Consider the following 27918-nt stretch of genomic DNA (forward strand, 5'->3'; position numbering starts at 1 on the left):
GTTTATTGGAATAGTTCGTGACGCCACCAGTGGTGTTTGGCAAGGGAGATGGTAAGCCAACGCTGCATGCAGATCCGCTGGGACTGATGGTGTGGTGCAGCAAAGATGGTATAGCTCCCCATAGGTGGAGCTGTAGTCCCAGGGCAGTGTAGGTGCAATGGGTGAGGAGAGGCGCAGAATGGTATAGATGTTGGTACCCAGATGTAGCAGTGCTGAAGGTGTTGACGGCGAATGAATGGAGGACACCAGGGCTTGCAGTTTCAAAGCTTTACTCACAGTTCGTGGTACCCACTGGTGTCTGCCTCCGTGCCGTGTCCTCCGGGGTAGAGACTCAACCAACCTCCCGGGCAAGTCAGGGTTCTCCTCTCCAACACTCTGCCAACATGTGCCTTTCCTGAACGACTCCTCTATTGCGCCTTTTAGTGTGAAGAACTCCAGTACCGTAGTTCTCTGGAATTCCTCCTGTCAGATGTTCCTAGAACCTTACTTGTATGACAGACAGCTGTAGCCTCTATCGGGGACTCCCTTCTCAGAAGTCCTGGCTCTCTATCCAGTTGCTGTTGTGTCCCAAGTCTTTGATGAGAGTAGTGCATTTACAGCCAACTACTCCACCGATGTCTGCTGCAGAACCATAAGTGTCCATACAACCTCGGGGATCGGGCCCCGGCCTTGCGCTGAGACCCTATAGGCAGGGTCCCTCTTCCAATCCACAACTCCTCTCTGTTCTCTTACTCCTTTGTTCCGCGCTGTTCCTTCTCTCTCTTATGGAAGCTGAGGTTGCAGGTCTACGTCCTTCTCCTTCTCTTCTCTTTCCTGTGCCAGCTGGCTCAGATCACTGAGGCACCTGCAGCACTCTTTCTAAACTGAACTCAAACTGAACTCAAAACTACAGTAACTTCAGAACTGAACTTCTCTGGGACTCACCCCAGACTGACCTTTTGTCAGACTGACCTACAATTCTCTACTTTCCCCCTCTTTTATACTAACTCCACCCACCTCCCAGCACATCTCGTGTTACGAAGCAGGGTTCCATGAAGGGTGCTCTGCTACCCCCAGAATGAAGCTGCTAGGCGGACCTACTGAACTATCCTGTGTGTGGGATGCAGGTGTTGGAGTGCGGAAAGGAGTTCCCAACTTACCTAGTTGGTGGGGCACTACACCTTAGGAGAAGGTGCAGTACCTCTGTGGCGACTGAGCCTCAGGGGCACCACAGATGCACTAAGTTTGGTGGCATACTACCACCTTGGCACTCAACTCCCTTTGTCATCTCAATCATGACTCTGTCCACCGTATAGTTCACAATGACCCCATGGTCGCAGTGAACCCTGAAGTTTTTGTCAGTCAGAGATAAAACGAGTGGAGTTCCTGACAGAGTCACCTGACTCTTTGAGTCCAGCCTACCAGAGACTCCTTCCCAGTGCAACATCACGGTACACACCTGTGGCCCGTCGTTAACTGGAAAATACATGCCGCACTCCTCAAAAGACATACACACACACTGTGGTTCCCCAGACATGTCCACTGAGGTACCCAGTGCTGCCCCTTTTGAAAACTCTGCCCCTTTCTGGACCACCATCCCAATTTGGGCCACCGCCTCCCTCTGGGACTCCACCCCTTTTTGGGTTACCACCCTGATTTGTGTCACCGCCCCCTTCTGGGACTCCACCTCTTTTTGGGCTATCACCCCAATTTGGGTCACCACCCCCTTCTGGGACTCCACCCACTTTGGACTACCACCCCGATTTGGGCCACCGTCCCCTTTTGGGATTTTCCCATGTCCGTTTTACCGGTCTCCTTAGACTGCAGCTCACACCAAAACAGTTTGTCTTTTACGATACCACACAAGTCCTTGCTGGCACCACCACAGCTCCTGCTGCCACCGATCTCTGACACCAACAGCTGCTGCTCACAGACTGCTGCTGGTGTCACCTTCGTAACCCCGCCGAGTTACAGGAAGCCGCTTGTCCCCTTCGTAACCCCACCGAGTTACAGAAAGCCGCTTATCACCTTCGTATCCCCGCCGAGTTACAGCAAGCCGCTTGTCACCTTCTTGACCCCACTGAGCCACCACAAGCTGAGCTGAGACAAGAGAAAAAAAAAAACACACCACACAAAACTCACGTGTCCTGTCTGTGTGCTCTTCTGGACGTCCGTCTCCTCTCCTGAGACCGACCAACACACAGGGCGCACCGGGTGCTATTCAAGGAGCCGACCCTCCTCCCAGGGTTTCCCAACACACCGGCCTCATTATTCAGGACATCCGTCTCCGCCTGAGACTGTCCAACACTTATGCCTCACCAGGTCCAAAGTCATATCATGTGCTCCAGGGATCCGATTCTTCTCCTAGAACCTCCCAACAGTGACCCTCCCGGACCTTGCTCACTGAACCCTCCAGGTACACAGTCTTTCTCACTGACCCAGGTCAGTACAACACGAACACCTGTCCGTAACCTTTGTTGGCACAGGTCCTTGGGTACCTCTTATCCACAGAGGCACCCTATCACAATCCACAGTCTCTTTCTCTGACCCCGGTCAGCATATCACATGGCTTTCACAACCGTCACCTGCTGGCCGCGTAGGTTCTCGGACCCCTCTACCGCAGAGGTGTCCTATAAGTCTCTTTCACCGACCCCGGTCAGCATATCACACAGCTTTCAAGACCGTCAGCCCTCCTGGCTCAGTGTTGCCAGCACTGCAACATGTGTTTTGGAAACCGTTGCCCTTAGCAACCGAATTCTGCAGACCTCGTCCGTTGCCCCTAGCAACAAGGCTACAGCATTGCCCTTTGCATTTCTCCACCAATTGTAAGGTAGTGCTTTCATTCAGGTAGGGGATACCCGCTTGGCAGCCAATAAGTCACATCCGGCACAGGTTTCTTAACATAACTCCAACAGTCCATGCGGTTTATTAGGCATCATAAATAGAGATGAGCGATTTTGCCTTTTTTCGGGTCGAGTCGGGTTTCATGAAACCTGACTTTCTCAAAAGTCGGGTCGAACGAAATCGGCCGATTATCGTGAAAAGTCGAAGGCCGATTGAAACACGAAACCCAATGCAAGTCAATGGGGAAGCAAAGTCGGCAGGGAGTGGAGGACAGGAAACACACCTACAGTGCCCATTTGAATGGCAAAGACATCAATTTTTATTACTGAAGCTTGTCTACCTTAATTTACTTCATAATAATAGTTACGCACTGAAAACTGGGGGTTATTTGGCTAAAGTTGTAGAGGGGTAGGGCTGGCTCCAGATTTTCATGTGCCCTGGGCCAAAGAGCGCCCCTTTAACACATACCACAACTCATGATGCTCCGATACGGTAGAGAAATAGCGGTATAGTACAATGAAAAATACTTCACTTTTTACATCTCATGACTGATATCCATTTTAAATTCTCCAATAGCTCCAAAAACGGACAGTATATTACTCCATACAGTATTATGGGCACCGCATAGTGCGCTATACAGAGTAATGAGGCCCACATATTTCTCCATACAGAATCATTGGTCCCATATAATGTTTGAAACAATATATGATGAGCTCCACATAATGCTACAGTATATGTTGGTCCCCATGGATGAAGCTCCACTGTCTTATGGGCCCAAATAATGCTCCATATATAATGGGCCCCATTTCTAATGCTCCAGTGTATAATGGGCCCTGTAAATGCTGCTCCAGTGTGTGATGTCCACCTTTGGAATGCTCCAGTGTATGGTGGGCCCCATATGTCTTTCTCCAGAGTATAGTGCTCCCCAAAAATTGCTGTCCCAACATTGAAAACAATTAAATAAGTCTCCTCGCTAGGGAATCCCTGTACTAGTCTGGACTCCTCGTCGTCCCCATCTTCCATCTCACTGCACTTGGCTGTTTAGGCAGAGGGCGTACAGACATGATGTCATTGCGCTCTCTGATCAGAATATCACTGTCAGGACACGCGGAAGACGTCATGTCGGTGGAGCAGGGAGAGGTAAGTATTTCAACGTTGCAAGTGCTGTGATCCGGAGCAAGCAGGGGGGGCCCACTCGTTGGCGATGACACTGGCACAGGGCCCCTCATAGTACGGCGGTGTGTGGCTGTGTGTCTGACGGCGGGTCCCACCGGCAGAGACACTTTTGCGTACTATGAGGGGTCCTGTGCCAGTGCCATCGCCAATGAGTATGCCCCCCACCTGCTCAAGGAACCTGCACTTTCATCTGCACCTTCCTCTTTGTCACCTTGTAAGGTGGTATAGTATGCGGGATCTACATCTCCGTAGATATTTGAGGAGGCACACACAGACACTCTCAGGCTCAGTATTGGATTACAACACAATCTAAAAAGCCGTAAAATGGTAATGGATCTCAAGAGTACAGCTGTACACAGTGTAGGTGTCATTGTTGTCAATTTCAGTATTTATTTCCACAGTCAGAAAATAACTCTCGCTTGGTCAGTTTGGATTAGACCAGAATATAACAAGCAGTAAATGGGTAATGTATCCCAAGCGTAGAGCTGTATACAGTGTTGGGGTAATTTCTAAATGTACATCTAAATTGCAGTAGTAACCAATAGACACTCACACGCTCAGGATGGATCACACCACAATATAACAAGAAGATCCGCAAGAAATAATCACACATGTGGGACAATGTTCCAGGTGTCAATGATACACTTAGAGTGTTGGTTGGAGGAGGACTTCCTGGCAGAAAGGGTACAGTATCACCAGATACCAGGTATATATAGCATAGTTTAAACATTAACAATGTACTTCGATCTATAAGGAGTAGTGTTGAGCCACCCCGCTAGTGTTTTGGTTCATCGCACAGGAGGCAAGTTCGTCGAATGTTCGTCGAACGTTCGAAGAACACCGCCGAACCCCATTCAAAACAATGGCAGGCAAACACAAACACATACAAACACATAGAAAACAATTACAAAACACCTTTAAAGGTGTCCCAAAGCAGACAAAATGCTCAGTGCTCAGAAGACAAAAATAACATATGGAAAAGGGCAACTACATTTAGAAAAGAGGTGGAGGAGTAAAAGGAGGAGGTGGAGGAGACACAGATATAGGCTTGTCATGCCCTTATGAAGTCAAGAAAGGCTGGAATAAAAATGTAAAATACAAACCAAAAAAAAAAAAAATCTGAAATCGAACACGATCATATACCGTCGGACTGCCCACCAATAAATTTTGGCAACTGCCGATGGGGCGGCGTTATTCCCACGAACCTCCAAACTGCGTCCATGAAGGCAAAGTATTGGGTTTCCGGGGGCTGTATGATTGCAAAGCTGAACCTTAAAGGAATGTCAAAAAGGGCACCACCAGGAGTGGAGCCTGTGGCTTAATTGGACTCCACCCGGGAAACCACAACCATACAAGCTACAGAAAAGATGGACAGATTGCAAGCTTTGTCGTTTCTGTGTGTGGTGTGGTATGTCTGTAGTTATGCTAGCGATTTCTCAGCTTTATTCCGTTAACGACCGAGACTCCAGCATGCCCCCGCGGTACGCGTCAAGCTTACTAGAGGGATACGCGAGGCTCTGGCACGCGAGATCGAGCAATAACAGGTCTATCATGCCCTTACATGTCCGGGGCTGCATGCGCGCTACACTGAAAGGACCAACTTTTGTCGCTTACAGGTGCTGATAACCCGCTGAACACCGTTAGTGATGGCGATCTGGGATTCCAATTATTCCCCGCGAACGATGATTTCCCAGTAAGTGCAGGTCAACCGCAATTACGGAATTACGCCAAACCGGCATTCCTGACAAAATGAAAAAATTACATGTCCAAACCACAGGTGCTGTAGCTTGCTTAACAGCTCGGCAGCCGTTCTCAGGCCCAGTATGGATTCGACAACATTGTAGAAAGTTGATAAAGGGTACAGTTTCACCGGATAACACGTATATATGTAGCATAGTTTACACATTAAAAACCTATGTCTATAGATCAGGAGGCAGGCTCAGACGGTCTCAGGCCCAGTATGGATTAGACGTGATTGGACAAAGGTGAGAAAGGGTAACGTATCACCGGATTACAGGTATGTATAGCATAGTTTACACATAAAAGCCTATGTCTATAGATCAGGAGGCAGGCTCAGACGGTCTCAGGCCCAGTATGGATTAGACGTGATTGGACAAAGGTGAGAAATGGTACATTATCACTGGATAGCAGGTATATATAGCATAGTTTAAACATTTAAAATCTCCGTGTTCTCAGTATGAATTAGACAACAATCTAAAAAGTAGAAAAAAGGAAATGTTTTTGAAGCGTACACCAGTATACACTTTTGGTGGTATTTTTAAATCTTCATATATATTTCTGTCTCAGTAAGACAGTCCAGCCTCTCCGACATAGGAAATGAGATGCATACAATTACTGACATAAAGTCTAGTCATTGCAGAAATCTAGGAATTAACAATCACGGGAAAAACTGCCATCACAATTGTCTGAGGCGATGCTGACCCTCAATTAATTTGTGTGTGGAGACAGCGAAAACATAACTTTGTGAAGAAAGTGTTGCTGTATCGCAGTACCGTTGATCCCATCAGCGTTACTCATCTCCATCAAATTTTAATCACAGGGAGAGATGTAAACATGTTGCTCACTGCCTATCATGATCTGTCACGTAACTTTGGAGTGCAAAAGACAGAAGCCACAGGCCGTTGGCGATTCTATGGGATTGGCATGAGAGGGCACATTTAAAAATGTGTGCCGGAATGTCACGCGTCTGTGAGTAGGAAAACTGTGAAAGCTGATGATAAACCAACACTGCATGTCATTGTGAGTCGAGGTCCATAAGAAATGGAAGCCATTGATCATCTGAAGCTAGAGCCCGGCCAGCGGGACAGGGCATAGCTACGTCTTAACCATCATCTATCAGTTGAAACAAATTTGTAGTGGCAGTCCCAGTGAAGGATTTGACAGCCCAGACTACACAGCGGAGGAGCAGGGAGAGGTAAACATTGCAAATGCTGTGGCCCTGCCCAAGCAAGGGGGGCACACTCGTGGGTGTCGGTACTGGCACTGGGCCCCTCATAGTACGGTGGTGTGTCTGACGGCGGGTGTGCACCCCCACCGTCAGAGACACTTGATTGCACTATGAGGGACCCTGTGCCAGTGCCCGCGCCCAAGAGTCGGCCCATCCACCTGTCCAGGGCAACGGCACTCGCACGGTTGGGTGCGCTAGGTGGTGACCCCGGCCATGGGGGGGGGGCAGCCCAGTTAGGGAAGTTTACAAAATGGCATATGTTGATGTTGGACATTCAGCTGCTGCAAAAGGCGAAATTGGGCAAGTGCGAGGAAGAGGAGGACCAAAGCAAGTCATTTTTCTGGCAACCTAGGTGTCATCAGGGGAAGGTGGGACAAAATCCTTGGAAACCCATGCATGGTTCATTTTAATGAAGGTTAGATCATCCACATTTTGGGTCGACAGATGGGTCCTTTTTTCTGTCAGGATTGATCCAGCTGCACTGAAGACTCTTTCTGATAGCACATTTGCAGCTGGGCAAGCGAGCTCCTGTAAGGCATATTGTGCCAATTCAGGCCAGGTGTCCAGTTTAGCGGCCCAATAGTCAAATGGGAATGATCTGTGCGGGAGAACATCGATATGGGACGAGAAGTAGTTTGTAACCATAGTTGACAACTGCTGTCTCCTGTCACTTTCAATCGATGCAGTATTACCAGTCGTGTGAGCGGGACTTGAAAAATCAGTCCACAACATATAATAATAATAAATTTTATTTTTATAGCGCCGACATATTCCGCAGCACTTTACATTTCAGAGGGGATTTGTACAGACAATAGACATTACAGCATAACAATAATCACATACAGTAGATTATAACAAATACCAAGAGGAAAGAGGGCCTTGCTCGCAAGCTTACAGTCTACGAGGAAAGAGGTAGACACGAAAGGTGGGTGATAACAGTTGCCCTGATTGTATGGACCAGCCATAATGTTAAGTGTGTAACAGTACAAACACAGAGGGCTAATGGATGCATAAAGCATGTGGGAACATGATGCGGGAAATCTGGTTATGGTAAAACTTTTGGCTGTGCCACACAGGGATAGATTAGGTTAATGTGTTGAGGCGATAGGCCAGTCTGAATAAATGCGTTTTCAGGGCACGCTTAAAATTGTGGGGATTGGGGACTAATCGTATTGACCTGGGAAGTGCATTCCAAAGAATTGGTGCGGCACGTGTAAAGTCTTGGAGACGGGAGTGGGAGGTTCTGACTATTGAGGATGCTAACCTCAGGTCATCAGCAGAATGGAGGGCGCGGGTAGGGTGGTATACTGAAACAAGGGAGGAGATGTAAGGTGGTGCTGAGCTATGGTCATGAAACCCCTCTCTACAATGAAACTTCTGATGTGTGCACCACGAACACCTCTTCCAAGATGCCCCTGGCCCCTATGGCTCGTGTGAGAACCATCACCGCTGCTGTGTGCTGGGAATGCCTCAACCAACCGGTTTACCAGAGTTGCTTGTTTGTTAGCCAATATTAGGTCAAGGTTCTCCTGTGGCATTATGTTTTGGAATTTGCCTTTATAGCGTGGATCCAGGATGCTGGCCAACCAGTAGTCGTCATCGTTCATCATTTTGGCAATGCAGGGGTCCCTTTTTAGGATCTGCAAGGCATAATCTGACATGTGGGCCAATGTTCCCGGTGTCAATGATGCACTGCGAGTGCTGGGTGGAGGAGCACTTTCTGGCAAATCCACATCCCTCCAGTCACGCACAAACCCTGTACCAGACCTTGCCACGCCAACAGTTTCTCTTGCCCCACAAGAAGCATCCTCCTCCCCTAAATAATCATCCCCATCATCATACTCCTCCTCCCCCTCTTCCTCTTCTTCCTCCACCTCGTCCAGGAGAGGTCCCGGAGCAGACAATGGCTGACTGTCATCAAGGCTTCCCTCCTCCTCTTCCTCCTCATCTACCTCGGCTGCAGACGCCTGCTCCTTAATGTGCCGCAAAATTTGCATGAGCAGACGCATAAGTGGGATGCTCATGCTTATGATGGCATCGTCAGCGCTTACCAGCCGTGTGCATTCCTCAAAACACTGAAGGACTTTACAGAGGTCTTTCAGCTTCGACCACTGCACACCTGTCAACTCCATGTCTGCCCTCAAAGTGCTTGCCCGTGTATCCTCCCACAAATGCATTATGGCCTGCCTCTGTTCGAACAGCCGCTCAACCATGTGCAGGGTGGAGTTCCACCTTGTTGCAACGTCGATAATTAGGCGGTGCTTTGGAAGGTGGAGCAATCGCTGCAGCTTCTGCATACGACTGGAGTGTACCGGCGACTGGCGGATGTGCGAGCACAGTCATCGAACCTTGTGGAGCAGGCCTGTTAACGCCGGATAATTATTGAGGAAGCACTGCACCACCAGGTTCAAGGTGTGAGCCAAGCAAGGTATGTGTCTGAGTTTTGAAAGGGCTATGGCTGCCACAAAATTCCGTCCGTTATCACTAACTACCTTGCCTGCCTCAAGATGTAGACTGCCCAGCCATAACTCAGTTTGTCGCTGAAAGTAGCCGGCCAGTACCTCCGCCGTGTGTCTGTCGCCCAAACACATCATCTGCAACACAGCCTGCTGACGCTTTCCACTAGCTGATCGATAGGGGGACACCTCGTGTGCAACACTTGCAGCTGCAGATGCAGTGCTCGTGCGACTGCGCTCTGTGGATGAGCTTTCGCTTCTGGAGGAGGAGGAGGGTCGAACGCCTACAGCCAACTGTTTCCTATACCGTGGGCTAGGCAGCACTGTCCCACCACCGCTGTCCCCTGTGGACCCTGCATCCACCACATTAACCCAGTGCACAGTGATGGACACGTAACGGCCCTGGCCATGCCTACTGGATCATGCATCAGTTGTGAGGTGCACCTTTCCACTCACTGATTGCTTGAGTGCATGGACAATGCGGTCTTTCACATGAAGGTGGAGGGCTGGGATGGTTTGCGGAAAAAGAAGTGGTGACTGGGTAGGTCATAGCAAGGTACTGCGTAGGCCATGAGTTCGCGGAAAGCTGCGCTTTCAACCAACCGGTAGGGCATCATCTCTAACGAGATTAGTTTGGCAATGTTGGCGTTCAAACCCAGTGTACGCGGATGAGAGGATGAGTACTTTCTTGTCCTACTCATAGTCTCTGGTAAGGTGAGCTGGACTTGAGAGCTGCATATGGTGGAACTAGCGGTGGACATGGTGGACTTAGAGAGGGTTGATGATGGTGATGGAGTTGGTGTTCTTTCTGATGGCCTAGATTCAGTCTTTCGTTGATATAACATTGTGATTCCCTGACTGCTTTGGCCTTGCGACTACACCTCAACATTTGCTGCTGGTGGTGTGCTAAACGGTGGGCTTACAGTGGGGGAAACAATGTAGCGTTGCTGACTACCTTCTTTGGGAGCAGTTGCACATGTGGTACGTGAGGTTTGGTAGTCCGTCCACGCTTGCAAGTGCATGGTGGTTGAATGTCTAAGCATGCAACTGGTATTCAAATTTCTCAGATCTTTCCCTCGGCTAAAGGTCTTTGCACACTTCTTACAGATAACCTTTGCCTGATCATTAGGATTTTATTCAAAAAAGTGCCACACTGCACTCTTCCTACTATAGAAGACATTTTGAGGCCTTGCACGCTGTGCTATTTTGACCGTCTGGCCAAGTTGTCCTGCAACTCTTTTGTTTTTTGTAACCCATTTTTGGACTGCTCCGGGCCTGCCAGATAACAGCTGTTGCGATGTCGATGCCTGCTGCGGATGCTCCTCCTCCTCTTCTGAGCTATTGGCAGCGGCACCCTCTTCCCCCAATGGATGCCAATCTGGGTCAACAACTGGGTCATCCATCCCCTCCTCTTCAATGTCATGTGCACCTTCCTCTGTGTCACCGTGTATGGTGGTATAGTATGAGGGAAGGGGCACCTGAGTTTCATCAGGGTCAGATTCTGGCTCAGTACACTGCGAGGACAATGTAGTGCTCTGAGTGAATGTACCAGCAGATAAATCTAGCAGTGGCTGTGCATCAGTGCACTCCATGTCAGATTCATCTTGGACTGGGGAATTCACGATTTGACTTGATAACCCGGGCATGGTATGAGAAAAGGGAGGGTGATGTCAGGCTTGGAGGCAATGAAGGGTCTCTCGAGCAGTTAACCATGTCATGCAACACAGTTCCCACTCCAGGCCAGCAGAGGGAGCTCTGAGCCAGAATTGGGGGAGGAGTGCTCTCTGAGGGCCAGGAAGGGAAATCAGGAGTTAGTGTGAGGAGGGCAAAGAGTGTAGACGTGTGGAGAGAAGCTGGAGGTTGAGCTGAGGATAGAGAGCTCCCTCCCAGTGAGAGCGCATGATCTGGAGCCTGGTCTCCACAGTTGTATGGATACTGAAGGTCCTGCAACAGAAACCAGAGGAATAGGAAGCTGTAAATGTTCTATTCCCAACTAAGACTCGGAGGCACAACAGCGACGGGTGAGCCAAGAGAGATAGAGGGCTACAGCTGTCTGCCATACGAGGTAGTTCTAAGAGAAGATAAGAAGGAGGAACTTCCATGTAACACAGTACTGGATGTACCTCAAGCCAGTGCTAGGAAGGAGACTACACAACCCATCTGATAGAGAGATCCCTGAGTTGCTTCCAGGCTAGCCTGCTCCTGTGCCATCTGTAACCAGGACCCTGGACTGTGTTTGCCAAGTAAAGGTAAAGAAACTGCACCCTGTTGTGTCCCTGTCTCCGTCCTGCAACATCCTCAGCACTGCTACATCTCTGTGCCAAACACTGCACCCTCTTCCTAAACATTCCGCTACACTGACCTGGGACCAACAGCCCTACCTGTGGAGGGCTACAACATCATTGCTGCACTACACCACCTGTCCCAGAGGATCTGCTTGCAGCGTCGGCTTAACACCTCCCTTGCCGAACACCACAGGTGGCGTCACGAATCACTTATAAACTTTATTCCCAACTCAACCCCTTTTACATGGGCACCCAGGGCCACAGACCAGGTCACCGCTGCTGTGACAATCCCCTCTGAGAGACTGGCCCGGTACCGAGTACCCCACAGCCCTGGGAGGGCGACCCACAAGGAGAAACAGTGGACACTGGACAGCCATGATATAGGTTTTGGTTCATAAGGGCAGACAGTGTCGCAGTTATAGCTCATGAAGTTGGACAGTTTAAAGGTCATATTCCGTAAGAGTTAAAGTGTGGGGTCACATTTTGTGCGGGAAGCGTATTAAAGGGCAATTTATTCAAAAGCACAACATAGGGCTTATTTGGGGCACATTATGGGCATATATTTTTATTTGGAAAGCATTATAATAACACTCTTATTTTTAAGAGTGTCGGGATGTGCCGCAGAAGGTCACAGAAGAGGGAAGTCTGCAGAGATTAGCTTTGGCTATGAAAGGTCTTCATAACACCTGGACCAGATAGAAATGAAAGAGATGAGGACTCCAATCAAAGAACATGTCACCTGTAAGATATCTGGATGTACAGTGAGGAGCAAAAGGGTATAACAATGTTTTAAACTTCGAATGTGTGACTACCATCATTTTATAGACAATCTTCTTGGCTATCTCATACATAAATTTGACTTGCAACTATTTAACATATAATTAGTTATGCAGCTTCTTGGCATGTCACTACATTGTTTCTGTTTTGCTCCTGGTGGTGGAAAAATATTTTTCTTTCTGTATACTGCAAAATTCCACCTGTTCTCACATTCCCTAATAGATCAGTGTGTTATTAGGTTGATTTCCAATTTTCGTGGAACAGCCATGAAGAAGATTTCTCAAGAAAAGAGAAACAGCATCATTCAGATTATCGATAGACGTCTCAAAGCCAGGAAAATTGCCAAACTGCATCAGGTGAGTGAAATGACAGTTGGAAGAATTCGAAATTAAGTCCATCCATTCAAAAGCCAAGAGGTGGACGTCCAGGCAAAGTCGGAGTCAACAAGTCGGCTCAAGGGCTATCAGTTCTAGCACGAAAAATGTACACTGGAGGTGGCTCATATGCTTCCCACTAGTGAGATCACAGACATCCATGCAATGTAACGCACATTACACAAGTGTGGAATGGTGGCCCAAAAAAAGGTGAAGAAATCTCAACTTCAATATCATCAAAAGAAACGTCAGCTCGAGTTTGCAAAAAACTACGAAGTGGACAGTAGAAGATTGGAAACGGGTGATTTGGAGCAGTGAGATGAAAGTCAATAGACCAGGCTCTGATGGATGCAAATGGTTCTTGAAGAAACAAGGCAAAAAGGGGCCAGATCAAGAAATTGAAGGAATTGACAACTTCGATTAGGAAGCCTGATGATATTTGGTTGTTTCATAGCCAAAAGCATTGGATTCTTGACCAGGATTGATGGTGGTCTCAATACTGAGCTATATGTGAGTACCCTACAAGATGAGTTACTTCGTACACTTGAGTATCATGAGAATAAAAAGAAATGACAATGACCCGAAGCATATGTCGAGATTGGCGAAGAAATGGTTCAATGACAATGAAGAAGAGGTGCTGGATTGCCCCCCACAGTCTCCAGACCTCAAGCCAATCAAGCACTTGTGGGTAGAGGTAAAGAATAAGCTGTATACATACCCAAGTGAATCGACCAGTATGCACCAACTTTGGGAAAGTGTAGAAGAGACGTGAGATCAGATTTTGGTCGAAACATGCTTGAATCTGATTGAGACATGCCCACAAAGATTCAGGCAGCGTTGAAAGCCAAAAGTAGATTTACAAAATACTAACAAAATAGTAAAAATAAAAATGTAGATTTTTAGGAGCAGAACAGTAACAATGTAGTGACATGACAAGAATCTGCATAACTAATCATATGCTAAATAGTTGCAAGTCAAATTTACGTGTGAGATAGCCAAGATGATAGCCTTGAAAAAGCAGCAGTGCAAAACGCAAGTCGGGATGGTTGTGATGGTCTTCATGACTTTGTGGTTACACTATGAGTAAGCAATGACCTAATTTAGGTTTATTCTAATGAACTAGCTGGACAGAAAAGAGGTCTATCTTAGACAATACATATATAGGTCTTTGGCAGCCATTTTATTTAATCACAAGCTGAGTCGATTTGATGCTTATGCCCTAAATCTTGTCTGGTTTTCCACCACCTTTTTTTCCTTACTTGAAGTACCCTCTGTCGAATCCTCACACGTGTCTTCCTTTTTGTATGATGCATGCACTTTTTAATATGTTTAATAAAATTTTATTGATTTTATATTTTCTTGTGAGTGGTTAATGGATATTTATATTTTATATCCATATGTAGGTTATTATATAATTAAATCTCCTTAAACTATTAATGAGGAGACTGATATTAATATGGCTCTAGCCAGGATTAACATTTATATGTATTTAATTTGTATGAGTATAAAATGATGTAGTCTTATGATCAAAACTGTAATGGATAGTGAGATATGGAGCCTGAAAAATCAAAAGTTCAAAACATTGTTACCTTTTTTGCTCATCACTGTAAATCCTCTCCCCTCTGTAGCAGTCCGTCATTGTAAATTTGTTTACTGTTAACGATATCTATAACTTTGTATGTAATGATATCTATAACTTTGTATGTAACGATATCTATAACTTTGTATGTAACCCCCCTTCCCATGTGCAGCACCATGGAATTAATGGTGCTATAAAAATAAATAATAATAATAATAAATGTTTATTTGTGACTTGGACTGCATCTAATCGTACCGTGTTTCCCATATGGTCCACAGTATGATAATGGCTGGTAACAACAACTACCAGCATCTCCTTCCATTATGTTATGGACATATTGTGAGTTGTAGGTTCATGCAAAACAAATGTACAGTATATGTAGCTGACCTTACATTGCATGTTTTGTATATGTACTCATAGTGGCCCTGGTGCCACTTTCATGTATTGATGATGGTTCAGGTGCGGTATTCATGTAGTGATGATGATTTTTGTTCTAGCATAAACAATCCAATCACCCGATGAATGAGCAGCATTTTGCTCATTTGTTGGGCGATGTTTACACCTATGAAATCTCATTTGCGCTTTTGCGATTTAGAAATTGGGATGCTACACACACAGTATGCAACAAAAACATTTTACGTTACACACACATATGTATATACATATAGGACACACGTATACACCGAGCACATACACACTCATAGATGGATACAAAGAGCAGATACATGGAGCACATACTTACTGATTTATGCATACACGTAGCACATACATGCAGAAACATGCATGCATGGTGCACATACATACTGACACATGTGTAAGGAGGTGGCGCTGATCCTCTCGAACCTCCTCTCTCCTGAACATTATATGTGTTCCATGGGGCACCCTGATGTGTATTACTGTTGTGTGTAGTTCTTCAATGTTCTTATATTGTCCTGTAATGTGTTATATATTCTATGTCATGTCATTAAGTTAGCTCAGGGATAGAAGGGGTTAATAAGGAGGCCGGTCCAGCAGGCTGACAGGGCAGGAATTTCCTGTTCCTGTAGCAGAGCCTGGGCAGGTTTGCCCAGGGCAGGATGCTCTTCTCTGCCCGGGGCAGAGGGTACCACGGTTGGCGGGATGCAAGCTGCCAAGGACTGCCGGGCAGTGTGTATGGGCCCTAGTGATGTGGGACCGTCCCTGGAAGGACTCTTTGTGGCTTCTAGACTTTGTTGGGAGCTAGTGCTGCTGAACAGGCTCATGATGTTGCAGGAACAGAGCAGAAAGCATTATATTATCTACAGTAAAGTTTTCCCATTGGAACAGAACTGTGTCTGTGGTGTTTTCCTGCCTGCTCAATCCCAAGCGGCTGCGGTGAGCGAGTGAGGAAGGTAACTGACTGTACTGCAGGACAAGGACTTCACCTGTCTTTGCATGTGCAAGGGGCCGGGGTGCTCACTGACTGTGTCTCAGTAAACTCGGTCATGACTACCACCCTGTGCCACCTTCTCACACATATCACAGTAAATGGAGGGCACCACCAGAAAAATTTATATTTATATGTAAGAGCAAGAGGTCTCACCAGGGAATGCAAGTAGACATGTAATAGAGCAAGAAAAAGTCAAACCCATAAAAGGGAGCACCTCATTTGCATAAGAAATATATATATAACAAATATATGTGTAATACAAAATTTGAATTTTTATTATTCACCAAAAAAATGGATACAGAGACAGAACAAAACACATAGTATAAAAACAATTTAAATTGCATCTGTGTGCAAAGGAGACTCAAGACCAAATGACACACCTCAGTATAAAAGCAATGGCAAACCAGAGCAGGCTCCCATAAAAGGCGCTGAATGAATAAATATAACTGGCTTTAGAAATGTATGCCTACAAATGTACAAGCATGTATCACAAACACATACATAAAGAGACATTCATATATAGACATATGCATGCAAAAACGTACTGAGACATGCATGCACATATATACATGCAGACAGAACAGCTCCCAACCCGACTTCTGAGGCATCTGTATGGACCACGAACTCCTTGTCCAAGTCTGGTGTGACCAGAAACGAATGTTTACCTAGAGCCTGCTTCAGCTCCTGAAATGCCATCTCTGTGTCAGCAGTCCATTTAACTATGATCGACTTGGTACATTTCAGAAGATCCATCAATGGTACATTGATTATAGCAAAACTTGGGATGAACCGTAGTTAATAGCCCACAATTCCAAGAAATGCTCTCACTTGCTTCTTGGAAAGTGGTTGCAGTCACTTCTGAATCGCCGTGATCTTATTTATCTGCGGTTTAATTTCACACCTTCTGGCAACATAACCTAGTTACTTGGCCTCTTCCTTCCCTATGGCACACTTTTTCAGATTTATGGTAAAACCTGCACTTTTTAAAGCATCCAGAAAAGCCTGTACATTTGGCAGATGACTAGCCCAGTCAGGGCTAAAGACCACAATGTCATCGAGGTATGCTGCAGCATACTTCTTATGCGGAGCCAGGATCTAATCCATCACCCTCTGGAAGGTGGCTGGGGCCCCCTGTAGACCGAAGGGCATCCTGATGTATTGAAAACACCCATCAGGCGTCAAGAAGGCTGTCTTCTCCTTGGCACTCTGGGACATGGGGATCTGACGATAGCCTTTCATCAGGTCCAGGGTTGTAATGTACCTCATGGGTCCAAGTCTCTCAATGAGTTCATCCACACGAGGCATTGGGTAAGCATCAAGTCTACGGTTGTCGTTACAAAACCGCTACTCATCGTGGGGCTTTGGCACAAGGACGATGGGACTCAATCATCCACTTTTCGACTCCTCTATCACCCCGAGGTCTAGCAACCTCTTCACCTCATTTGATATCACCTCTCTCCATGCTTCTGGAATTCTATAGGGCTTTAGCTTCGCCCTGCTCTGTCAACACGTCATGCTTGACCACCAGCGTATGCCCCGGTAACTCTGACATTGTCCATTGTGACTGGCTCCCAGGCAAGGGGTGTCCAGTGATTCTCAGTCTCGCCAGTGTTCGAGCAAGTTCACATGATAGACCTGGTGCAGCTTCCTTTGTCCCGGCTAGTGTACCTCGTAATTAACTTCACTCAGTTTTTCCACCACCTCGTAAGGGCCCTGCCACTTGGCTAGGAACTTGCTCTCCACTGTGGGGATAAGCACTAACACGCGGTGCCCGGGCTGGAACTGCCTCAGCCTTTGCTGATCGGTTATACACCCGTGCTTGTGCCTCCTGTGCCTGGAGAAGATGCTCCTTCACGATAGGCATCACTTTTGCCATCCTCTCCTGCTCTATAATGCTCCAATGTGGCGTGACCTCAGCGTCCCACGTTTCCTTGGCGATGTCCAGGAGCGCTAGCGGATGTCGACCATGCAGGGGCTCGAACGTCGAGAATCCAGTAGAGGCCTGGGGAACTTCCCTGATGCAGAAGAGCAAAAACGGAAGCAGGTAGTCCTAATTTCGACTGTCCTTCTCAATTACCTTTTTGATAATGGCTTTCCAGGTTTTATTGAAGCGCTCTACTAGGACGTCATTCTGTGGATGGTACACTGAGGTTCGCAGCTGGGCAATCTGGAGGACCCAACACAGTTCTTTCATTACCGTGCTCATGAAGGGGGTTCCCTGGACTATCAAAATCTCCTCCGGCAGGCCTGTCCTAGCAAAAATATGGACAAGTTCCTGGGCGATACTCCTAACCGAAGAGTTTCTTAGGGGTACTGCTTCAGGGTACTGGGTTCCATAGTCCATGATAGAGTTGAGCGACTTTTGGTTTTTTAGGGTCGCGTTTCGTTTCGTGAAACCCGACTTTTCCAAAAGTCGGGTCGAGCAAGATCGTCCGATTATAGGGAAAAGTCGGGGTCGTCCCGAAACACGAAACCCAATGTAAGTCAATGGGGAATAAAAGTCGGCAGTGAGAGGAGGACAGGAAACACACCTACAGTGCCCATTTGAATGCCAAAAGCATCAATTCTTCTTACTTAAGCTTGTCAACCTTAATTAACTTCATAATACAAGTTATGCACTGAAAAATGGGGGTTATTTGGCTAAATTTGTGGGGGGGGAGGGCTGGCTGCAGGTTTTCATGTGCCCTGGGCGAAAGAGCGCCCCTTTAACACATACCACAACTCATTATGCTCCGATACGGCAGAGAAATAGCGGTATAGTACAATGAAAAATACCTCACTTTTTACATCTCATGACGAGGCCCATCTATTTCTCCATACAAAATCATTGGTCCCATATAATGTTTGAAACAGTATATGATGAGCTCCACATAATGCTACAGTATATGTTGGTCCCCATGGATGAAGCTCCACTGTCTTATGGGCCCAAATAATGCTCCAAACATAATGGGCCCCATTTCTAATGCTCTAGTGTATAATGGGCCCTGTAAATGCTGCTCCAGTGTCTGATGTCCACCTTTGGAATGTTCCAGTGTATGGTGGGCCCCATCTATCATTCTCCAGAGTATAGTGCTCCCCAAAAATTGCTGTCCCAACATAGAAAACAATCAAATAAGTCTCATCGCTAGGGAATCCCTGTACTTGTCTGGACAGGTGCTGTAGCTTGCTTAACAGCTCGCCAGCCGTTTTCACGCCCAGTATGGATTGCACGTGATTGCACAAAGGTTAGAAAGGGTACCGTATCCCTGGATAACATGTATGGATAGCGTACACATTCAAAATATATGTCTATACAGCATGAGGCAGGCTCAGACGGTGTTAGGCCCAGTATGGATTGCACGTCATTGCACAAAGGTTAGAAGAGGCACCGTATCCCCGGATAACATGTATGGATAGCGTACACATTCAAAATATATGTCTATACAGCATGAGGCAGGCTCAGACGGTGTTAGGCCCAGTATGGATTGCACGTCATTGCACAAAGGTTAGAAGGGGTACCGTATCCCCGGATAACATGTATGGATAGCGTACACATTCAAAATATATGTCTATACAGCATGAGGCAGGCTCAGACGGTGTTAGGCCCAGTATGGATTGCACGTCATTGCACAAAGGTTAGAAAGGGTACCGTATCCCCGGATAACATGTATGGATAGCGTACACATTCAAAATATATGTCTATACAGCATGAGGCAGGCTCAGACGGTGTTAGGCCCAGTATGGATTGCACGTCATTACACAAAGGTTAGAAGGGGTACCGTATCCCCGGATAACATGTATGGATAGCGTACACATTCAAAATATATGTCTATACAGCATGAGGCAGGCTCAGGCGGTGTTAGGCCCAGTATGGATTGCACGTCATTGCACAAAGGTTAGAAGGGGTACCGTATCCCCGGATAACATGTATGGATAGCGTACACATTCAAAATATATGTCTATACAGCATGAGGCAGGCTCAGACGGTGTTAGGCCCAGTATGGATTGCACGTCATTGCACAAAGGTTAGAAAGGGTACCGTATCCCCGGATAACATGTATGGATAGCGTACACATTCAAAATATATGTCTATACAGCATGAGGCAGGCTCAGACGGTGTTAGGCCCAGTATGGATTGCACGTCATTGCACAAAGGTTAGAAGGGGTACCGTATCCCCGGATAACATGTATGGATAGCGTACACATTCAAAATATATGTCTATACAGCATGAGGCAGGCTCAGACGGTGTTAGGCCCAGTATGGATTGCACGTCATTGCACAAAGGTTAGAAGGGGTACCGTATCCCCGGATAACATGTATGGATAGCGTACACATTCAAAATATATGTCTATACAGCATGAGGCAGGCTCAGACGGTGTTAGGCCCAGTGTCACGGTCTCCGATCCCCCTGTCACGCTCCCAGCCCTGCGCCCCCGTGCGCGCAGCGATACTCACCTCGTCCGGCAGCCGCGCTCCCTCCAACAGCCTCGCTTCCTCCAGCCCCGGCGTCGGCCTCTCCCTTCCTCCGGCCCACGGCTGGTGACGTCACCGCGGGTCCCGCACATGCGCAGTAGGTCGCGGCCGGTCCTCCGCCGCTAAGCTGGGTTCCGGCGGTGCCCTGCCCCAATTGCACCGCCGGACCAATGGGGGCTCAGCAGCAGCCATATCAGGCCGCCCTCCCTTAGTGGAGGCGCCTGACCGTGGTTGTTTTCTTCTGCCCCTCAGGCCCTGAGTACTCCGCTGGAATCCGGCTCGCTGCCTAACCTCTGTGCTTGCTTCCAGCCCTGCTCCAGTCCTGTGTCCGTGCCCGTACCTGTCCAGTGTCCGCACCTGTTCCAGTCCAGTGTCCGCACCTGTTCCAGTCCAGTGTCCGTGCCTGCTCCAGTCCTGTCTCCGTGCCTGTTCCAGTCCAGTGTCCGTGCCTGTTCCAGTCCAGTGTCCATGTCTGTTCCAGTCCTGTGTCCGTGCCTGCTCCAGTCCTGTCTCCGTGCCTGCTCCAGTCCAGTGTCCGTGCCTGTTCCAGTCCAGTGTCCGTGCCTGCTCCAGTCCTGTCTCCGTGCCTGCTCCAGTCCAGTGTCCGTGCCTGTTCCAGTCCAGTGTCCGTGCCTGTTCCAGTCCAGTGTCCGTGCCAGCTCCAGTCCTGTGTCCTTGCCTGTTCAAGTCCTGTGTCCGTGCCGGCTCCAGTCCTGTCTCCGTGCCTGCTCCAGTCCGGTAACCGTGCCTGTTCAAGTCCTGTGTCTGTTCCTGCTCACGCCCTGTGCACCATTCCGAGCCGCCCCTCTTGGTTCCGGCTGCCGTGGCATTCGAGTCTCTGGTCTTGCGCCTAACGATCCCTGTATAGGGGTCGGTCACACCAGGTTGCTCGTCCGGGGTCCCTCGGTGCCACGGTCCAGAGGGTCCACTCCAGGGTATTCCTCCTCACAGTCTGTGGCGTTAACAGTACGGTCAGGCCATGGATCCCGCCGGTGCTGCCGCTCCCGGTCAAAAGGAGCTTCTCTTTTTACGGGAGAACCAGGGGCGCATTATGTCGGTCATGAAGGCCATGGAGTCCCGCTTGTCCGCTCTCCAGGCGGCCGATCCGGGGAATGCTGCACAGCTGGCCGGCCTCCAGCAGGAGTTGAGCCAGCAGCGGGACGCTCAGTCCCACATTTTGTCATATATGGCCTCGGTAGATAGCCGTCTGGGAGATCTTCAGTCCGCCGCTGCGGCCTCGGCCGCCATTCCCAGTCCCGCTCCGTTCCCCTCTCCTCGCCTTGCCAAACCACCCCGATACGCTGGGGACCCCAGACAGTGTAGAGGGTTCCTAAACCAGTGTGGCTTGCATTTTGAGCTTCAGCCTCATCAGTATCCTTCCGATCGGGCCAAGGTGGCCTTCATCATGTCCCATCTGGAGGGAGAGGCCTTATCTTGGTTAAATCCGCTCTGGGAGAGGGACGATCCTATTGTTTCTAACATCCCGCTCTTCTTGGACACCTTTCGTAAGGTGTTCGATGAGCCTGGACGGGTAGCCTCGCTTACCGAATCTCTTTTCAACCTACACCAGGGCTCCCTGACTGTTGGTCAATACGCCATTCGGTTCCGCACCATGTCCTCCGAGTTGGGTTGGAATAACGCGGCATTGGTCGGGGCCTTTTGGCGTGGGTTGTCGGGCAGAATTAAGGATGAGTTGGCGGGGCGTGATACCCCCACCAACCTCGAGGACCTCATCTCCCTGGCCACTCGAATTGACCTCAGGTTCCAGGAGCGCGCACGGGAAACGGCGAGGGATAGGAGGCCCATTAGGCCGGCCCAGATCGCTAGCCGGTCCTTTAATCCTCGTCCGCCTGCTCCTGGACATACTCCGCCCCCTGAGCCCATGCAGGTAGATCGGGTCCGGATGGCTGAGAGACGTCAGAGGGAGAGACGGGAGCAAGGGCTTTGTCTTTACTGTGGAGGGGCATCCCACTTCATCCGCTCTTGTCCTGAGAGACCGGGAAACTCTTCCACCTAGGCCAGGTAAGAGAGGCCTTCCTAGGTGATTATGATTCCTCTCAGGCCCTCACACTTTCCGTTCTTTTGCTTTCAGGGGGGAGGCGTGGGTCCGAGGTGGCCTATGTGGATTCGGGCTCAGCAGGCAACTTCATCCGGCGTGAAGTGGTGGACAAATATCGGATTCCCGTGGTCTCCCTGAAGAACCCCCGGATTATCGCTTCCGTTGATGGCCGACCGTTGTTGGACTCCATCACCGCGGTCACAGAAGAGGTAATCTTGCAAGTCGGTGCCCTCCACCGTGAAAAAGTAGCCTTCTATGTGCTGCCCGACTTGTCTCATGCCATTCTCCTCGGTCTCCCGTGGTTACGGACACACCAGCCGGTTCTCAACTGGTCGACCGGGGAGGTCTTGCGCTGGGGAGACCCGTGTCATGGTCGCTGTCTGAACCCCATTCAGCCAGTGGTTCCCGTTCGCCCACCTCAGGATCTCTCCGGGCTTCCTTCCGCCTATTGGGCTTATGCGGACGTTTTCGACAAGAAGGAGTCGGAGGTTCTACCACCGCATCGAGCCTTCGACTGCCCGATTGAGCTTATCCCCGGTTCTACTCCTCCCAGGGGCAGGATCTACCCGCTGTCCCCTGCAGAATCCGCCGCCATGTCCGAATACGTCACGGAGAACCTTGCCAAGGGATTCATTCGGAAGTCTTCATCTCCTGCTGGCGCCGGGTTCTTTTTCGTCAAAAAAAAAGACGGTTCGCTGCGCCCATGTATCGATTATAGAGGATTGAACAACATCACTATCAAAAACCGGTACCCAATTCCTCTTATCCCGGAGTTGTTTGACCGTCTCAGGGGGGCACGCATCTTCTCCAAGCTGGATCTCAGGGGGGCATACAACCTCATCCGCATCCGTGCCGGCGATGAATGGAAGACCGCCTTTAACACCCGTGACGGTCATTATGAGTACTTGGTGATGCCCTTCGGTCTGTGCAATGCCCCGGCGGTGTTCCAGGAGTTCGTCAATGAAATCTTCCGAGACCTCTTGTACTCCTGTGTCGTAGTCTACCTGGATGACATTCTGGTCTTCTCCCCGGATCTTCCATCCCACAGGAGGACTGTCCGCCTTGTTCTTCGGCGTCTTCGAGAGAATCGGCTATATGCCAAGATGGAGAAGTGCCTGTTCGAACAGACCGCCCTGCCTTTTCTGGGCTACATCATCTCCGATGCCGGGCTTCAGATGGATCCCGAGAAACTCTCCGCCATCCTCAAGTGGCCTCGCCCCGCTGGCTTAAGAGCTATTCAACGTTTCTTGGGCTTCGCGAACTACTATCGGCAGTTCATTCCGCACTTCTCCTCGCTCTCCAGGCCGATCTCGGTCCTTACCCGAAAGGGGACCTCTGCCAACTCCTGGACACCTGAAGCCGAAGAGGCCTTCCAGTTGCTAAAACAAGCTTTTTCCACAGCTCCCGTATTGATCCGTCCTGAGAGCGGCAAGCCTTTTGTGCTGGAGGTGGACGCTTCCTCGACTGGCGCCGGGGCTGTCTTGTCCCAGAGGACCGGTTCGGGCCGCCTACGTCCTTGTGGCTTTTTCTCCAGAGCCTTTTCGCCGGCAGAATGTAACTATTCGATTGGCGACCGTGAGCTTCTGGCCATGAAGTTGGCATTGGAGGAGTGGCGTCACCTTCTGGAAGGAGCAGTTCACCCTTTTATTGTTTACTCTGACCACAAAAATCTAGCCTACCTCCAGACCGCCCAGAGACTCAATCCTCGACAGGCTAGATGGTCTCTGTTTTTTGCCCGCTTTGATTTCGAGCTGCACTTCCGCCCTGGAGACAAGAACGCTAAAGCCGATGCTCTATCCAGAGTCTTTCAACCAACTGAATCTGGGGAGGAACCTTCCCATGTTATCGAGCCTACGAAGATAATCACAGTGGCTCCGTTGTCTCTGCTTTCTCCACCTCCGGGCAAGACTCTCGTACCAGAGGACGTTAAGAGGAGAGTTCTTCTGTGGGGGCATTCCTCCAAACTGGCCGGTCATGCCGTTATTGGGAAGACCCTGGCCCTCATAACGCGGTATTATTGGTGGCCCACTCTCCGTCAAGATGTGGCAGACTTTGTCGCCTCCTGTTCCTCCTGTGCTAGGAATAAGACACCCCGTCGTCCTCCATTTGGCCTGCTGCTTCCCCTGCCGGTACCGAAGTCGCCTTGGGAGAATATCGCCATGGACTTTATCACGGATCTGCCCCGTTCGTCTGGCTGTACTGTGATTCTTGTGGTAGTGGACCGCTTTTCTAAAATGGCGCATTTCATTCCGCTAAGCGGCCTCCCTTCCGCACCCGGATTAGCCAAGATCTTCGTCCATCAGATCTTCAGACTACACGGTCTACCCGAACGAATTGTCTCTGATCGTGGGGTACAGTTTACGGCAAAATTTTGGAGAGCACTTTGCAAACTTCTGGATATTTCCTTGGATTTTTCTTCTGCCTATCATCCACAAACCAATGGGCAAGCGGAACGAACTAACCAGATCCTGACTGCATACCTTCGGCATTTTTCCAACGGCCACCAGGATAATTGGGCTGATCTGCTTCCTTGGGCGGAATTCGCCTACAACAATCATGCCGGCGAATCCTCTACTAAATCGCCCTTTTTTGTGGTATTCGGCAAACACCCTAACATACCTCTTCCTGTCGCTCCAACCTCTGAAGTACCGGCAGCCAACTCCTTGTTCCAGGAATTCTCTGAAATCTGGTCCGAGACCAACTCCACTCTCAAAAGGGCCAGTGAACGAATGAAGAACCACGCAGACAAGAGGAGGCTGGACCCTCCACCGTTTCACATTGGGGATAAGGTCTGGCTCTCATCCAAGTACATTCGACTGAAACTACCCTCTTACAAGCTGGGCCCCCGGTACATAGGCCCTTTTGAGGTCCTGGATCGAGTCAATGAAGTCGCCTACAAATTGAGGTTGCCTGCTTCGCTCCGTATCCCGAACACCTTCCACGTCTCCCTCCTGAAACCTGTGGTCCTGAATCAATTCCATCCTTCACCCACTCCAGCTCCTCAGCCTGTGGGCTCGGATGATACTTTCGAGGTGAGGGATATTCTCGCCATGAGGAGAGTTAGAGGGAGGACCTTTTTCCTTGTGGACTGGGAGGGGTTTGGTCCTGAGGAGAGATCCTGGGAGCCCCGGGAGAACATCAACGCCCCCCACATTCTCAGGAGATTTTTTGCCAACCGCAGCGGGGGGCGGCTTAAGGGGGGGGTACTGTCACGGTCTCCGATCCCCCTGTCACGCTCCCAGCCCTGCGCCCCCGTGCGCGCAGCGATACTCACCTCGTCCGGCAGCCGCGCTCCCTCCAACAGCCTCGCTTCCTCCAGCCCCGGCGTCGGCCTCTCCCTTCCTCCGGCCCACGGCTGGTGACGTCACCGCGGGTCCCGCACATGCGCAGTAGGTCGCGGCCGGTCCTCCGCCGCTAAGCTGGGTTCCGGCGGTGCCCTGCCCCAATTGCACCGCCGGACCAATGGGGGCTCAGCAGCAGCCATATCAGGCCGCCCTCCCTTAGTGGAGGCGCCTGACCGTGGTTGTTTTCTTCTGCCCCTCAGGCCCTGAGTACTCCGCTGGAATCCGGCTCGCTGCCTAACCTCTGTGCTTGCTTCCAGCCCTGCTCCAGTCCTGTGTCCGTGCCCGTACCTGTCCAGTGTCCGCACCTGTTCCAGTCCAGTGTCCGCACCTGTTCCAGTCCAGTGTCCGTGCCTGCTCCAGTCCTGTCTCCGTGCCTGCTCCAGTCCTGTCTCCGTGCCTGCTCCAGTCCTGTCTCCGTGCCTGTTCCAGTCCAGTGTCCATGCCTGTTCCAGTCCAGTGTCCGTGTCTGTTCCAGTCCTGTGTCCGTGCCTGCTCCAGTCCAGTGTCCGTGCCTGCTCCAGTCCAGTGTCCGTGCCTGTTCCAGTCCAGTGTCCGTGCCTGCTCCAGTCCTGTCTCCGTGCCTGCTCCAGTCCAGTGTCCGTGCCTGTTCCAGTCCAGTGTCCGTGCCTGTTCCAGTCCAGTGTCCGTGCCAGCTCCAGTCCTGTGTCCTTGCCTGTTCAAGTCCTGTGTCCGTGCCAGCTCCAGTCCTGTCTCCGTGCCTGCTCCAGTCCGGTAACCGTGCCTGTTCAAGTCCTGTGTCTGTTCCTGCTCACGCCCTGTGCACCATTCCGAGCCGCCCCTCTTGGTTCCGGCTGCCGTGGCATTCGAGTCTCTGGTCTTGCGCCTAACGATCCCTGTATAGGGGTCGGTCACACCAGGTTGCTCGTCCGGGGTCCCTCGGTGCCACGGTCCAGAGGGTCCACTCCAGGGTATACCTCCTCACAGTCTGTGGCGTTAACACCCAGTATGGATTGCACGTCATTGCACAAAGGTTAGAAAGGGTACCGTATCCCCGGATAACATGTATGGATAGCGTACACATTCAAAATATATGTCTATACAGCATGAGGCAGGCTCAGACGGTGTTAGGCCCAGTATGGATTGCACGTCATTGCACAAAGGTTAGAAGGGGTACCGTATCCCCGGATAACATGTATGGATAGCGTACACATTCAAAATATATGTCTATACAGCATGAGGCAGGCTCAGACGGTGTTAGGCCCAGTATGGATTGCACGTCATTGCACAAAGGTTAGAAAGGGTACCGTATCCCCGGATAACATGTATGGATAGCGTACACATTCAAAATATAAGTCTATACAGCATGAGGCAGGCTCAGACGGTGTTAGGCCCAGTATGGATTGCACGTCATTGCACAAAGGTTAGAAGGGGTACCGTATCCCCGGATAACATGTATGGATAGCGTACACATTCAAAATATATGTCTATACAGCATGAGGCAGGCTCAGACGGTGTTAGGCCCAGTATGGATTGCACGTCATTGCACAAAGGTTAGAAAGGGTACCGTATCCCCGGATAACATGTATGGATAGCGTACACATTCAAAATATATGTCTATACAGCATGAGGCAGGCTCAGACGGTGTTAGGCCCAGTATGGATTGCACGTCATTGCACAAAGGTTAGAAGGGGTACCGTATCCCCGGATAACATGTATGGATAGCGTACACATTCAAAATATATGTCTATACAGCATGAGGCAGGCTCAGACGGTGTTAGGCCCAGTATGGATTGCACGTCATTGCACAAAGGTTAGAAAGGGTACCGTATCCCCGGATAACATGTATGGATAGCGTACACATTCAAAATATATGTCTATACAGCATGAGGCAGGCTCAGACGGTGTTAGGCCCAGTATGGATTGCACGTCATTGCACAAAGGTTAGAAGGGGTACCGTATCCCCGGATAACATGTATGGATAGCGTACACTTTCAAAATATATGTCTATACAGCATGAGGCAGGCTCAGACGGTGTTAGGCCCAGTATGGATTGCACGTCATTGCACAAAGGTTAGAAAGGGTACCGTATCCCCGGATAACATGTATGGATAGCGTACACATTCAAAATATATGTCTATACAGCATGAGGCAGGCTCAGACGGTGTTAGGCCCAGTATGGATTGCACGTCATTGCACAAAGGTTAGAAGGGGTACCGTATCCCCGGATAACATGTATGGATAGCGTACACATTCAA

The sequence above is a fragment of the Dendrobates tinctorius genome, unplaced genomic scaffold, assembly GCF_039654945.1.
Source record: "Dendrobates tinctorius isolate UK_male_01 unplaced genomic scaffold, ASM3965494v1 ptg000051l, whole genome shotgun sequence".
Lineage (NCBI taxonomy): Eukaryota > Metazoa > Chordata > Amphibia > Anura > Dendrobatidae > Dendrobates > Dendrobates tinctorius.